The 14693-nt window shown below is 43.8% G+C and overlaps 1 non-coding gene across 1 annotated transcript; it reads right to left on the reverse strand.

The window, feature by feature from the left end:
* Window positions 1-11672: 11672 nt before the first annotated feature.
* Window positions 11673-11776, reverse strand: LOC118544362 (U6 spliceosomal RNA). Its single transcript, XR_004921541.1, has one exon. It is a non-coding gene; the product is annotated as a U6 spliceosomal RNA (small nuclear RNA).
* Window positions 11777-14693: the final 2917 nt, after the last annotated feature.

Raw genomic sequence — 14693 nt, forward strand, 5'->3', positions numbered from 1 at the left:
AATAAATAAGACATCTTATTTATCTTATTTATTGTAAAACACTCCAGCCGGGTTGCAGGAAAAGCTGCAGTAGAACAGGCAAGCTGAGACCCAGCCTGGTAAAACTTTAGTGTCAGGATAAAGGAACCCTACAGGGAGCCTCCGGACCTCCTGCACCTCCCACCACCAAGTCAAGTCATTCCGAGAATTCTTTTCCACAAAAGTCAGTGCCGTGCAAGAAGGCAGGGGAGCGGTGCATAAAGGCCCCAGGAAAAGAAAGTGGGACACAGTAATTTGATATCCAGAAGGGCTGTGAGCAAATATAAAGGCAAGATATATTTCCAAACATGTGACACCAAAGGGTATATAGCTCCCACGAGCCCTTCTTGAAGATGATTGCTAGTAAACCCCGAACAGAAAAGTCAGGGTAAAGAACAGACGGAGGGTTGGTGGGGTTGTGGGTGTGAATGAGCTTCTGGGCGCTGGACCTGTCTGTTCCTGTCCCCTGGGCATATTTGTTTTGTCAAATTCACCAAGCTATCAATTTAGGAATTTTGTACCTTTCTGTCTGTATGTTTTATTAAAAAGGAAAAAAAAGTCTGGTGGAGAGTACTGAATTTACTTAGAAAATCAGCCATTATCTTAGGAATTCTGCTTACAGCACAGACTATTACATTTCTGACAGGATTAGGTTAGGATGACAAGATAAAAAGATAACTTTGTTTGCAAACAGTGGGAAGAGGAACAAGAAGGCAGGGTGGAGTAAGTACACACAGGGTCTTCATGGAAATGGCTTCAGAAAATACTGCTGAAAGGCCAAGTAACAGAGCTAGGCACATATTACATAAAGAGGAAAAGTAACCGCTGGAAGAATAAGACTCAAAACCAACCACAGTCGGTGGTGGAGGCAAGAACTGGCAGTGGGGGGAAGCCCAAGGGCACCACTTCATCAGCTTTCCTGGTGGAGGGCTGAGAGAGGTTGTTGCAAAACAGAGCTACTTATTACCTAAACCTCTAAACGTACCATAGAAACTTTCCAAATTATCATAAGAAAAACATTTGCCGCCCAAATACACTTGAACCAATAAGAGAATTCAAGAAGGCAAATGGTTATACATTTAACACACAAAACCTGTCTTCCGAATGCAGGCACGAGTCAGACAAAAATAATGAAAGGTCACATTAGATATACCTGTATAAAGCAGATTTTAAAATTCTACTGGAGGACAGAAGAACAGTCTGAAATACATGAGAAGGCATGCTCATTTTAGAACAGTCCAGTGAACTGGGCAATTGACCTCTGCGCCTCAGTTTCCTCATCTGTAAGATGGAAATAATAAGAGCAAGTCACCTCCTACGGCTGCTGTGAGGATTAGCTGAGTCAGAAAAGTTCCTGCGGCATACAGGGCTACATAAATGTTGGTAAGTTCAAGAAATGGGAAGACCCAGTATCGCAAAGATGCAATATCTCCCCCATGTAACTTATAATAAATGTAATGTAATCACGATTAAAAAACACTTAAAGGAAGAATTTTGTATGTGGTCAATTTGGTTCTAAAGTCTGCATGGAAAATGGAACATGTCAGAGACTCTGGGGGAAGTCTGGGAGAGAAGGAAGGGTGGTCTGGGGCTCTCCCCCACAGCTGCATGAATAACCCAGCGTGGGTCTAGGTGGTAGAGCTGTTAGAGCTGAGGAATGGACCAGGCTTTGGGAAGAGAGGAAGATGCCCCGGGGAGTTCAGTATATGATCCGGCTGGCATTTCAAGGTATCGGCAAAGCCAACTTCAGCCAACTGGCTAGCCATTTAGAAAAGAAAGTTTTGGTTAGGTTGCTACCTCATTTCTCATATGAAAATAAATTTCAGGTGGATTAAGTAAGCAATAAATGCAATGACATAAAAAATGAAAAATTTCTGCATAGTAGAAACAAACAAAAACCCTAAACCCCAAACCAACTTAACTAGAGTAAGAAGACAAGTGTGCAGGGAAAATTTGGCCAAGGACTGGTTTTCTGAATATAGAAAGATCCCTTGTAACTGTTTCCTCTTCTCTAATGGCCTCACCAGCTTAGTTAGATTCCATGTCCCAAACACGCCTTTGCAAACTCACGACTCCTTGCCCCCTTCTGAATTATTTGCCAGGTAAAATGCCCAAGTTGGCTGAACCCGATTTGCTGCCTTCTTTTCTAAACCCAGCAGATAAATACTGGTGGACAAAATAATACTCATGCAACGGGTAAGCGTTCATTTTCTGTTCCTGGTTGCAAACCTCGAGAGGTCTGAGATCTATTCGGCCATCCCGTGAAACTTCTCTGGTACATCTGTCTTCACTGGGTCTGAGATGGGTTGTTCCATTTACAACTTTTCTTAAACTTAGGACTTCTTCCTCCCCTACCTCTCAGCTCATGGCCTTGCCTCACACTTCCTGGGAAAACAGAGGACTTCAACTGGGAATTCCACCTTCCCGCCCATTAAAATCCCATGCTCATCTTCCCACGTGTCCCCTTAAGCCCAGGAAGTAGTTGTCCCAGTGATACATGGTAATGCACAGAACACTGGTGATGTTACAGTAACCAACTGTGCGAGGCACTGTCCTAAGCCTCAGTGGGGTCCTCACTCTTTCAACCCCAGGAGGGTCCCCAGAGTCCATGATTCCCATGCTCTCTGAATCAGTTTGCTGGGGCTGCCATCACAAAGACCCACAGACCGGGTGGCTTAAATGACTGAAATTTATTTCCTCACAGTTCTGGAGGCTGGAGGTCTGAGATCAAGGTGTTGGCAGGGTTGGTTTCCTCTGAGGCCTCGCTCCTTGGCTTGTAGATGGCTGTCTTCCCCCTGTGTCCTCACGTGGTCTTCCCTCAGTGTGTGTCTGTGTCCTAATCTCTTCTTCTATGGGCACCGGTCACATTGGATTAGGTCTACCCTAATGGCCTCATTTTTAATTTTATTTACCTCTTTAAAGACCCCGTGTCCAAATACAGTCACATTCTGAGGTGCTGGGGGGTGAGGACTTCAACATAGGAGTTTTATAGGGACACAAATCAGCCCATAACATTCTCCCTAATGACTGCGTCAGACTTCTCCTCTCTCAACTCTACTCTGACTCTGTTTCCTCCTCCATCTTAGTGATAATCTCATCCCATCAATGACTGAGAACACAGTAGTCCTCACACTCTCTCACTTCTCCCACCAGAGCTCCAGTCTGGCCCACATCTGCAACATCTTCCCTTTGTCCCTTCTGTCACAATGGAATGGCAAGGTGCCCTCCCATCGAAGGCCATTCCTTCTTGCTTCTTCTGACACCTCAGGGCCACCTCATCCCCATTCACACACAACCTCCGGTAGCTCTGGTCTCCAGATGCTCCACGACGCACACCTGCTCCCACCGTGCCTGCTTCCTTTGCTTGCCTTCAGCATCCGGTTCCTGTAAGAGTCGTCTATGCATACTTCATGCCCCGGCTTTTCTCTTCCACCCACTCCTAGGGCCTTCCATCCCCACGACTCTGAAATTGCTCTTGTCAAGGTCACCCATGGCCTCCATGGGGACAAAGCCAATGCTCATTCTCTTTCCACTCCTTATTCAATGTCTCCACACATCTGATCTAATTGATCATCCCCTCATCCTTGCCACTTGGCTTCCGTGACATCACACACTCCTGAATTTCCTTGCACCTTACCACCACTTCTTCTCAGTGGCCTTGGCCGCTTCTCATCTGCTCTCTGAATGTTGGAGCAGCCCAGGGCTCTGTCTTGGGCATGCTTCCTCCCTCCCCTGACTTCTCTCTAAATCAGCTCATCCAGCTGGGCAGTGATTTCCAATTTCCTGTCTCTAGTCCGGACGTTGCCTTTGAGTTGCAGGCTCCTTACACAATTGCCTCACTGGGGCGTGCAGTCAGGAAAACAGAGCCCACACCAGCGAGTTCCAGCAGAGGAACAATGACATAGGGAATCGGTCCAGAGGTGCTGGGAGGACTGAAGACAAGTAACTCAGAGAATAACAACTCCCCTGGCCTGGAGGGATGAAATAAGGAGTCAATGTTGGCAGAACTCAGGGACCAGGACTGTCTGATAGGAGTTAGACTTAGAGAAAAAAATAATCGGCATCTCTAATATCTAGGAGGCCTCTCAAACATAACACACTTCTCTCCCAATTCCACCAGCCCCTGCCTCAGCTTCCATATCTTGGCACTTGAAAACACCATCTGTTAAGTTGCCCAAGCCCGAAACCCAGGGGTCCCTCTGACTGCTCTCCTGCCCTCCACCCCACGCCATGCCAACCCAGTGACTGTGAAGAAGCCTGGTCAGACGTGCACCTGGAATCCTTCTCAACTCCCTGTCAGCACCACCACCACTCCCATTTCACCTGGGGTGCACGATTGTCAACTAAATGGACTCCCAGATTCCACTCCTGCCTAATCCGCTCCCTTTTCCACACAGTAATCAGGGTGAACTTTTAATGAAATAAATCAGGTCATTCTCCTGCTTAAAACTCTGCAGAGGCTTTCCTTTGCTCCTAAACTAAAATGCAAACACCAGGCTATAGACCTTAATATGCTACCTACTCCTTCCCTGCTGACCTTGCAAATCTCAGTGCTCATAACCAGGGTGAGGAAACACCATGCCTGAGCTGGGAGGAGCTAGTTTACATGGGGGAACACATCCCACGGTGCTGGCCCAGAGAAGGCACGGGGGGATATAAAACAGAATAAAGGAGAGTATTGGCATGGGGACCCTAACCTGTGATTCTGCATTCGGTATTTTGCTAGGGACACCAGGAGTTGGTCCTAATGTTCTCTTAAAGGCTCCTTGAACTTGGATGTGGCAATGGCCTACGGTCAAGGAAACAGAGATGCTGGCACTTCCTTGCCACAGTATAGAGGAAGCGGTCAGAGGCTCAGGGTGGTGGGAATGCCAGAATGGATTTATTAGGAGAGACCAGGGGAGTCTGCCCCCACCCACGAGGCCACATTCTTGGGGGGTCTAGAGGCCTCCCTTCACTAAGGCACAAATGACGTGCTGATGAGGGGTGCCCACGCCTTTGAAAACTCCGGGTGGGCTGTCCCTGCAGGCCAGGACTGAGAGATGCTGCAATGGAAATATCTGTGGGCAGGATGGGATTCTGAAATGGCAGAGGCCTGCTGACAGAACCAAACCACCAAAGCCAGATGGACGTAGTGACCACAGTTAGGAAAGCCGGGGACTTGCTGGAAGGGGATTTGTGGCTGACAGACCAGGATGCTTCTAGAAATGAGATCAATGAGCAGCTGACTAGAGTGTTGTTAGGCTCAGAGGAGGAGGAAGAGGAGGAGGGGGAGAAAAGGAGAGGGATGAAGAGGAGGAGGAGGAGAAGGAAGAAACCCGTTGAGCTGAAGTCTGACCTCAGTCCTCAAAAAGGGAAATCATGACCCCTCACCCAGTTTCCAGACAGTTCACAGACCCAGAGCCCATTGACTAAAGATAAGGCCAGGTCCCCTGAGGAAGATCCCTGCAAAGCCAGTGCAAGTGTATATCCTCCAGTCTCTCTGCAGGAACTCTGCGCCAGGGAGAGGGAAATAAATACTCAGCCTTCTGGAGGACTGCTGGACATGGGGTCCTAGCTGATATGGATGGCAGGGGATGTGAGATTCCATCATGGCTCTCTAGCTGGAGCAGACACTTAAGGGAAGTCAAGTGTCAAATGCAATCCTGGCCGAGACTGTCTAGCTCTAAGAGGAAAATGGACCCCCTGGGTGGTGGTCTGTCATCCCTGAAGGTATAATTGGGAAATTCGTAGCAGCTGGAAGGACCCTCACTCTGGTTCCCTGACCTGTGGAGTAGGAGCCACTGTGGGAAGAAGGGCCAAGTGGAACCCCCTGAAACAGCCCCTCCTATTCCTCCTCTCACCAGCTTAGGTAGTATCAGAAGCAATGCTCTATCTTGGGAGGAACTGTAGAGATGCATGCCAGAAAATAAGATTTAAAGTAGTGGTTCCCATCCATAAGTGGTCCCTAGTCAGTCCACCAGTTTGACTCCTGGGGAAGGGGTGTGGAGAAAGATGAAGAATAGTTGTCTTAACAAGATCAGGGTGGCTTAAACAACATTTATTTCTCATGGTTGTGGAGGCTGGGAAGTCCAAGATCAAGGCACCAGAAGATCCAATGTTGGTGAGAACCCGCTTCCTGGTTTGCAGATGACCCTCTTCTTGCAGCATCCTCACATGGTGGAGAGGGGAGAGAGTCTCTTCCTATAAAGGCACTAATCCCATCATGTGGGCTCCACCCTTATGTTCTAAGTAACTCCCAAAGGCCCCACCACCAAATGCCATCATGCTGGGGATTAGGGTTTCAACATAGGAATTTTGGGGGGACACAAACATTCGGTCCATGGTGGTGGCAGATGATGGTAGCCCAATCACAACTCTCATACCAGATACCATTATTGGTACAAATCGGTTTTTCATTCTTGGTATATGCCCCTTGGTCTGCTCAGTGCACTTATTCTCCATCTATAGAGAGGTTGAAAATAGTTTGCCTTTATCGGGAAGGCAAGCAGCACACATTCATTGTCTTGCTCCAACTCTCCTGGACCTTGAGCCTTGGCGTTTCATGGGACATGATGCTGGTCCACTATATGGAAGACTTCAGGCGATTGGCCCCGATGAACAGGAAGTGGCAGGTACCGCAGCTGCCCTCATAGGATACATGCGTGTCAGAGAATGGGAGATACTGCTTCTATAAACCAGGTTCTGTTAGAACTGAGCCAGGCTCATCATTTACGTGTTGTACGTGGCCGCCTTCCATACCACATGGGCAGAGTAGCGACAACAGAGACGGTTATGGCCCATAAAGCCAAAATACTTACTATCTGGCCCTTTATAGAAAAAGGTTGCTGACCTCTGACTAGACTTCTTAACTGGTTTCTCTGGCACCTTCTCTCCGCTCTGGGCTCAGCGTGAGTGTTACCTCCCGAGAGGGGCCTGCCTGATAGGCCCGTCCACAGCCAGCCCTTCCCGCGTTCCTGATGGGTGCCCTCCATCCACCCCATCATGGTGCTTCCTTCTGGGCTGGAACCCGCATCCCAGAGAGCTCCGTGTCCATGCACCTAGCTGAGGACCAAAGACTGAGTTGAATACATGAATACTGCAAGCCAGAAACAGGACAGACTCTGGGAACATTTGGGCCACACCACGTACTAACTTTGGACAGGTGACCGTGTCTCTGAGGCTGTTTCTCCACCAGGGAATGGGGGATAACGGAAGTACTGACTTCTCTCGGTGAGGCTAAAAGGAGATCATCTGTATTAATCACGTATCACGGTAACTAGCTCACTGTCATTACTTGTTAGCCTAACTCCCTTTCTTGACTGAGGAAGTGGCTGAGGTGCAGAGAGGGGCTGGCGTGACTCGTTCCTACAGCAAGTCAGTCAGTAGTTGAGACCGAAAAGCAGCCTCGACACTCCACTGTGGCCCATACCTTCCCTCCTTGCGCGGCCAACCATTGGGTGGGTTCCCTGGAGCGTCTTCTAGGAACCCAAGGAGCTGCGTACGTTTAAAAATAGTGAAAACTGGGACGCCTGGGTGGCTCAGTTGGTTAAACGTCTGCCGGTTCAGCAGCAGGTCATGATCCCAGGATCCTGGGATTGAGTCCCATATTGCGCTCCTTGCTCAGCGGGGAGCCTGCTTCTCCCTCTGCTTGCAGCTCCCCCTGCTTGTGCTCTCTCTCTCTCTGACAAATAGATAAATAAAATCTTTAAAAAAAAAGTAAAAATTGGGATTAGTGAACAAAAATCAGGATATGGTATTTACAAATCTGTCTTTAAGGATTATGCAGAAATATGAGAATAAAAATGCATAATATACAAGTTTCATTCTTTTCTTTATGTACGCAAAAACCTTTAAGTAGCCATAACAAAGCTAATAATACAGTGTTATTTCAAGTTTACCTTCTCCGTCTGTGGCATTAACACCTGGATAAATTCATTCTTAGATAGTATGAAGCAAAGGGGCTGGGGGTGCTTGTCACCCTGTTCAACAGTCTCCAAGGAAAGCAGAAACGTTGAAAAAAGGCAGTTGTAACTTGGAGCAAAAATTGACCTAATTATTTGTGATTATATGTCATGTTTTTAAAGGCGAGCCCTTCAATACGCCAATTGTGATTTTTTTAATCGAGCAAATTGTATTATTCTTGCAACATTTCTTCATCTCTAGCTACAAACCCATAGTCATTCTTTCCCCCGTTTAAATTATATTAATCAAAATAAAAGAACAGGCACTGACGTTTGGTTTGTCCCTCAATGCTTTTTATGACTCTTGACAAAGTAAAATAATCTTAGAAAGTTTTTGATCTTTTTTTCCCCTTAAGAACACTGTTAATGATCCTTCCCACTAAATACAGAACATATATCATAAAGAAGGAATGCTGATTTTTACTGAATCTACTACTTGCTAGGCTTCACATCTGCTGGCTCATTTAATCTTCAAAGCAACATCATGAGATAGGTTTCCACATGCCCATCTTGTTAGAGGCAAGGAGACAGAGCCTCTGCGAGGTGAAGCGCTTTACTGTGGGTTTGAGGAAGAAAGCGGTCGACCGGCATTCTAAGTGTGTTTGTCTTCCAAGTGAGCAAAAGCAGCACCGTGACCAAGAGTGTGGACCAGAGCCAGGAGCCCGCTTTACTCCACGCCTGCTGCTTACCAGCTCTGTTAACTTGGGGCAAAGTGTGGAATCCAAGATGCTATTTTCATTTGTGTGAAAGAGGCAGCATTATAATAATCCCTCCCTGACGGGTAGGTTCTCAGAATGGGTCTTTCTTAGCCACGGCCGGCTGGCTCTCAGTCCTGGGCCTGGCTCAGGCCCCCCGCAGACCCGCATCCCACCTGATTTCCAGCAAGCGTTCCTCCATTGTTGCTGTCCGTACAAACACTCTCTCGCCCTTCTTCCTTCTCAACTCAAACACTCTGAGCAGGGCTACTAGCAAGAAAGGAGACAGAAAGAGAAAGACAAGAGAGAACCCGTAATTGGCCACAGCAGCTCTGGCTCCTAGGAGAGACACATAGTCCTTCTTGGAATAGTCTTTTATTTAGCAAAACCCGGTGATGTGGCACTGAGTCACTGAAGAGCTAGCCCCAGGCAAACAGAACCAAGTTGTTCTGCACAATAAAGTTAAGAATGCTAGTTTTTCAAGGAGTAGCTACATGAAGGAAAGAAGGGTCTGTGAGGGAGGGGGGAGCCCAGAAAGATGAGGTGATGGGCTTAGTGGGGAGTGGAGGGATGCTGCTATAACAGTGACTAAGAGATTTTTTTCAAAACAAGTGTCTAAGATCCCACTTTAAGGCATTAGTCTGAATGTTAATCCACAAACCTCCTCAAACCCTCACGCTTCACTCCAAACAGGCCCCCAAAGTCTGTCACCTGCAGCCCTGTGGCGAAAGCATCCGAGCGGCGCCCAGTGTGAGGTGGGAGTGATGGGTATGGAACAAGAATGAGAGGCATGGGAGAGCATCCAGAAACCAAACTAAATCAGTAGATGCTGTAGTTCTGAAGTAAGGGGAGGTGATGGGGAGAAGTGGGACCTCACCGAAGCCTCTGGAGAGACAGTGAAGGGTGATATGGAGGTGGCGGGAGTCGGACTAAATTAAATCTTGTCTAAAAGGATAGAGTTCCCTGACTGGCGTACAGATTACAGCAAATGCAGGGGATTTCATGATGAACTGGACAGAACTACCAAATTACGAGCAGAGTCTATTATTTTTCTACAGGATGAACTAAATGTGTGTGTGCCTTCCAAGATGAAGGTTTACTGTGGTTGTCCATGAGCCTCAAGGGTTAGAGGATCAGCAGAAATGAGACGTCAGATATTTAACCCCGTACAATCCAACCAACCAGGCAGTGAAGTGGACATGGCTTCTTGGTGTCCTTGGTTGGTAGGTGATGAGGCAAGTGTTGGGGGGAGGTACCCCCAACTGTTGCTCAGCTCAGAGCAACACCAGCCAAGGTCTCTAGAGTCCAGCTTTTTCGGCCCTCCAAGCCCAGAGGCCCAGGTAATCAGCACCTCAACCAATGAACCTGCTGTGTGAGTACCACATCAACTGGATCAGGTTCCAAAGCTGAGTTTTGCAAAGAGCTCTTCCACATTGAAATGTTCAGTTTAATAGTTTCAAGGGCTATTGATTTTTTACCTCAAAACTATGAATGGCCATTTTGGTGAAGTATTTCTGAGAGCATTTTCTTGGAAAACACCTCACTTAAATTTGTAAATGGCGTTTGCCATAGGAGGTTCACTTCCCAACACTGGGAGCATTCACTGACAATGACTTCACTGGACCAGTTCACGTTAACTCATCTGGTATAAAAAGATGAGGAGGAATCTTTTAGAATTAATATACCTCTAAAGGTATTTCCCCTTCTTAAATAAAGTTGCTTTGTGAGCAAAATACAATGACACGAACAAAGCAACTTTAAAACACAATAAGGATCAGGGCAAGGTGGTGACAGTGGCATGGTTTTCCAGTCTCCTCAAATTACAAAACTAGCAGAGTAACTGGGAGAGAAAAAGGGAAAAAGTATATAAAATGGAAACATAAAAAAAAATTAGTAGAAGAAAAAGATCAAAAGGATTTAAGAGACAGTGATGGATACAGAAGAGAGCCAAAGAATCCAACATACACATAAGAGACCCTCCTTCCCCCCTTCCCCCTGCAACAAAAGGAAAGAAAGTAAAAGTAAGGCTGTAGAGAGGAACAAATAAAAGCAACTATTAAAGAAAAACTTTCCTGAAAACAAACAAACACACTGACTTGAACCTGTGCGTTTAAAGGGGACATGTTGTGCCTGGACCAGAACAGTCAACTCCAAGACATAGTCTATTAAAATTATTAAGACTTTACTGAATAGAAATCCTTTTGGCATAAGGTAAAATGACTAAGTAACTTACAAGGTATTACACCTTCACAGAATACTTTAATGCTAAAACACAATGGAAGAAATGAAGTAACATAGTACAGATACCCAAGAAAGAAAATGGAAGCCAACTTTTTTTTTTTCTAATTTGGCCAAAGTGACCTTCAAGTGTAAAGGCTACAAACTGTGATGAAGTTGAGGTAATCAGGGAATAATGCTCCTGTGTGCCCTTCCTGAGTAATATACTAACCAATATGCTTCAGACAATCAAGAAACACTTAGAGAAGCTTTTCCTAAGAACTACCGATGAGCACTGAATATATTTAACTGTAGAATGAAGAATAGTGGGCCTAGGGTGAAAAATACTTTGTACTTGTCATACCCTCTGATAATGAAGATGTAATTCAGGTATCAAAAATGGACAGAGAAGGAAAAAATTACATAGAAAGTAAGCTTGCTGGTTGCCTTAAAGGTTTCATTTAGCACTAAACAGATACCACATTAAATACTTTGGGGAGAAGGAGCAGAGGGGAAAGAAGAGGTTACTAATTTCAATATTGTTCATAGTAAGGGATTAAAAAAAGACCTACACCATCTAACATGGTAGCCACCAGCTATATATGGCTATTTAAATGTAAGTTAATTGACATTAAATGAAATCTTGAATTTGGTTTCTCAATTAGAGTAGCTACAATTCACATTTCATTTCATATGCAGCTAGTAGCTTCCACACTGGAGAACACAAATGAAGAACATGTTCATCATTATAGAAAGTTCTTTGGACACTGTTACAACTGATAGCTTTTTTTTTTTTTTTTTAGATCTGGAATGCTTCAGGAATTTACGTGTCATCCTTGTGCAGGGGCCATGCTCATCTCTGTATTGTTTCAATTTTAGTGTATATGCTGCCAAAGCGAGCATAACCAAATAGCATTTTTAAAAGGAGTAAGGATACCACCCTGAGATATCAGTGTAAAGGTAACCATGGAAACAAAACATCTGACCTATGGTATTTGGTTATGGCAGCCTAAGCAGATACAGATAGGGATTCTCTACATATTGACCTACAGATTCAACACAATCACTTATCAAATCTCCTTGACTTCACTTCAGAAACTGACAAGCTGATCCTGAAATTCATATGCAAGTTCAAGGGGCCCAGAATAATGAAAACAATCTTGAAAAAGAACAAGGTTGGAGGAGTCACACTTCTCAATTTCAAAAAAAATTTTTTTTAAAGATCTTATTTATTTGACAGAGACACAGCGAGAGTAGGAACACAAGCGGGGGGAGTGGGAGAAGGAGAAGCAGGCTTCCCACAGAGCAGGAAGCCCAACGTGGGGCTCGATCCCAGGACCCTGGGATCATGACCTGAGCCGAAGGCAGACGCCTGACTGACTGAGCCACCCAGGCGCCCCTCGATTTCAAAATTTATCACAAAGATCTAGTAATCAGGACAGTGTAGTATTGACATAAGGACAGATGTATATTTATCAACGGAAGAGAACTGAGAATCTAAAAATTAACCCTTGCTTTTACAGTCAACTGACTTTTGACAAGAGTGCCAAGACATTCAATGGGGGGAAAAACAGTCTTCCCAACAAATGACACCGAGGCAACTAGCTGTTCACATGGATCCCTACCTCATACCATACATAAAAATTAACCCAAAATGGACCACAGACTTTAATGTAAGAGTTTAAACCATAAAACTCTTAGAAGAAAATATAGAGCAAACATTCATGACCTTGGGTTAGGCAAAGCTTTCTTAGATATAATATTAAAAACACAAGTGATAAAAGAAAAAATTAGAATTCATCAAAATTAAAAAGTTTTGTGTTTCAAAGGATACCATCAAACAAGAAAGACAACATACAGATTAGGAGAAAATATTTGTAAATTACATTTGATAAGGGAGTTGAATCCAAATATATAAAGAATTCTTATAACTCAGTAATAAAAAAATAACCCCATTTAAAAAAATGAGCAATAAATAAATCATGGAGATGTACAGCATGGTAGCTATAGTTAATAATACTGTATTGCATATTTGAAAGTTGCTATGAAAATAATCTTAAAAGTTCTCATCATAAAAAAAATTTCATAACTGTGTATGGTGATGGATGGTAACTAGACTTATTGTGGTAATCATGGGGCAATATATACAAATATCCTATTATGTCATACACCTGAAATATAATGTTACACATCAATTACACCTCAATTAAAATAATAGGCAATTGATCTTAACAGGCATTTCTCCAAAGAAGATACACAAATGGCAGTACATGAGAATGTAGAGACATCCTTAGTCATCAGGGAAGTGCAAATCAACACCACAGTGAGATACCATTTTACACCAAGTGGCTAGAACAAAAAAGCCACATAATAAGTGTTGACAAGGATGTGGAGAAATTGGAACTCTCACACACTGCTCTTGGGAATGCGCAGCTACTTTTGGAAAACAGTCTGGTGATCCCTCAAAAAGTCAAAAACAGGTTACCATATGACCCAGTAATTCCACTCCCAAGTACATAACGAAGAGAAATAAAAACATACGTCCACCCAAAAACTTATACGTGAATGTTCGTAGCAGCATTATTTATAAGAGGCAAAAAGCAGAAATAACCAAATGTCCATGAACTTATAAAATGTGGCATATTCATACAATAGAGTATTATTCAGTCATAAAACAGAATGAGATACTGATACATGCTAGAACATGTATGAACTTAGAAAATACTATGCTAAAGAATCCAGTCACAGAAGACCACATAGTGTAGGATTCCGTTTCTATGAAATATCCAGAAGGCGCACAATCTACAGAGATGGAAAGGAGATTAGTGATTGTCTGGTGCTAAGAAGTTTGGGGGCATTATGGAAGAACTGCTAGTAGTTGTGGGGTATCTTTTTGAGATAATGAAAATGTTCTAAATTTAATCATGGTGATGGTACAACTCTATGAACATGCAAAAAAATTGAATTGCACACTTTAAGTATGTGAATTGCATGGTATGTCGATTATATTTAAATAAAACTGCTATATACCTGTATAGAAATTTTAAAAAGGAAATAAACACCCAATTAAAATAGCTAGAAAAAGGGAAAAGGAAAACAAAAAGTACAGAATGAAAGATAAAAACAGACATCAATGAGATAGAAAACCAAAAAAAAAAAAAAAATAGAATAAATGAATCAAAAAGTTGGTTCTTTGGGAAATAAAATAGACAAACTTGGGGTGCCTGGGTGGCTCGGTCGGTTAAGCGTCTGCCTTCGGCTCAGGTCATGATCCCAGTGTCCCAGGATCGAGTCCCTCATCAGGCTCCCTGCTCAATGGGGAGTCTGCTTCTCCCTCGACCTTCCCCCATCTCGTGCTCGCTCTGAAATAAATAAGTAAAATCTTTAAAATAGACAAACTTAATTTTATCAAGTGGGATAAAACACAAAAAAAGGCAAAATAAGAAACGACAAGGGGCAATAATAACCCAGAGAGAATATGTAAAGTCATGAGACTATTTTGAATAACTATGACAATAAAATATAAAACCTAGAGGAAATTCATGCTTTCCCAGGAAAATTGATTTAACTTAAATTGACCCCAGTAGAGAGAGAAAACTTAAACAGACCAATTTTCACAGAAATAGAAAATTGTACAAGTGCTCTTTCTAAAGAGGGACGAGGCTTGAATGGGTTCATAAAGGAATTCTACCAACCTTAAAAAAAAAATTCGAATGTAACTTACACTATTACAGGATATAACACAAGGAAAGTCTCCAAATTATTTTTATAAACTGAATATAACTTTGATGCCAAAACTTAACAAAAACTGAGGGAGGGG

This window comes from Halichoerus grypus, chromosome 8 (genome assembly GCF_964656455.1).
Source record: "Halichoerus grypus chromosome 8, mHalGry1.hap1.1, whole genome shotgun sequence".
Lineage (NCBI taxonomy): Eukaryota > Metazoa > Chordata > Mammalia > Carnivora > Phocidae > Halichoerus > Halichoerus grypus.